The sequence below is a fragment of the Pieris rapae genome, chromosome 3 (genome assembly GCF_905147795.1).
Source record: "Pieris rapae chromosome 3, ilPieRapa1.1, whole genome shotgun sequence".
NCBI lineage: Eukaryota > Metazoa > Arthropoda > Insecta > Lepidoptera > Pieridae > Pieris > Pieris rapae.
Genome location: NC_059511.1, coordinates 8668357 through 8670306, shown reverse-complemented (window position 1 = coordinate 8670306; position 1950 = coordinate 8668357). Strand labels below are relative to the sequence as shown.

Sequence of the window (1950 nt, the reverse complement as noted above, 5' to 3'; positions counted from 1 at the left end):
TTTTGCTTAAACATGATAAACCGAAAGTACAAGTGGAGAAAAAAAACAAAAGCAGTTTTCCTTGGTACTTGGTATTCCAAGTTCTTTAAATTCCTTTTAAGATAAAGAGTAAAAAAAATACAATCAATACAAACAGAGAAACTATTATATACCTTATACATAATATTACATCTATCTTAAATTTATAAAGACTAGCAATCACATTCTAAAAACATACATTTTTATTAATTAACGTTACAAGAATGTAATTTACAAATTAAAATGATTTTTTAGTTACACATGCTTATTTTAAATCTTCTCTTTATGTTTTTAGGCACTTCAAACATCGATCGATACCTATGATACAATATGTATGTTTATATTCGTTAAAAAAGTTTTACGTATTCCTCAAGAGAAGTAAAAATAATTATTATAAACCCATTTTTGTTAACTATTCATGCTAGAAGACGGAAGTCGAACTTCTCAAGTGGTTGAACCCACAGTGCTAAATGGATATCTTAAATACTTCTTGTGGATAAGATAAAAGTTACTTCAGTCTAAGATTCTTTGTTCGAGTTCAAATGTAAAAATGTTATCTATTCGTTGCATTGTTCATCTTTGTGGAAAGTGTAAAATTTTAATACGTCTGGGAGTCTGTGCATCAGCTGTATAAGCCGATAAGCGAAACTCCAGATAATAACGAGTTAAATGTGTTTCGAAATAAATCCAAACCCATTTCTTTATAAGGTTAATAACATCAACGTATAGATTAGGAATTGGCATAACCTTTGGAATATTATATTTTTACTGGCGCAAAACGAATAAAAGTAAGAAATCAATATAAAAATTAATTCCGGTACCGGGAATCGAACCCGAGCCTCCTGGGTGAGAGCCAGGTATCCTAGCCACTAGACCATACCGGAGATATCTACATAGCTTAAATACTGCATCAATTAATAAGGTAGCTTAAGTACCTTTTTAACACCATATAATAATGTGACAGCTATTAGATTTATTGATTCAAAAATTTTACTGTTATCATTTAATATAGCATTATTATCACTTACAACTACTCACTGCTGAACATAGGCGTGCATATAATTGTTCAAAGACGTTCTTGTGCAAGGTGCATGCCCACCCACGATGTATAGACTATTGTTCGAGAGCCGTATTAGAAAACGTGACTCAAACCAACTCTCAAGCCAAACAATTCCAGGGTTACTTAGAATCCATCCACCATTTTGATCTCCTAATTATCTAGATCGCTTATGCAAAGAATTATTAAATTTTTATTTTTTATTTGCTTGATGTTTGACATGTAATTCGGCGGACACTAGTAAGAACTTTTGTATGAGATGCTCTTTCACTAATTAACTGGTGCCCTCGACCCATTTCACAACTGTCGTATGACATCATAACTCATTTAATTATTTAACTGCCTCAATGACTTGAGAACAAATTATATGCGTTGAATCATCTCCTTATTAACGCTTAATATCATTATATCATGCGATATTGATAATGCTCTTTCTATATAAAAATAACTTTATACTTTATTCATTAAATATTGGTTTACTTTAAATATATATATATACAATCTTTTGTGGAATAACACTGAGCTTTTTAGACTGGGTGCCTCGAGAGCAGAACTGCCTTTGTTTAAGTATTTAAATATGTTCTGAGGAGTACCTCAACTTAACTATCTATGTTGTATAGTAAGTTAAGTATTTAAGATATTTATTTGTCAAATAACACCAGAAAATGTTGGCCTTAAGTCTATTAAAACTAAAAAATTGCTAATTTGTGATTATCTTAATATATATATTTCTTGTGTGCGTGTGTATGTGACTGAACTCCTCCTAAACGACTGGACCGATTTAGACGAAATTTTTTGTGTGTGTTCAAGGGGATCTGGGAATGGTTTAGATTCACAATTTTGTCCGCTGGACAGTGTTTTTTTAATTAATTTTC

At 31.0% G+C, this 1950-nt stretch overlaps 1 non-coding gene across 1 annotated transcript; it reads right to left on the bottom strand.

The window, feature by feature from the left end:
* Positions 1-830: 830 nt before the first annotated feature.
* Trnae-cuc lies at positions 831-902 on the bottom strand. The gene has a single exon. It is a non-coding gene; the product is annotated as a tRNA-Glu (tRNA).
* Between the last annotated feature and the right edge of the window lie 1048 nt (positions 903-1950).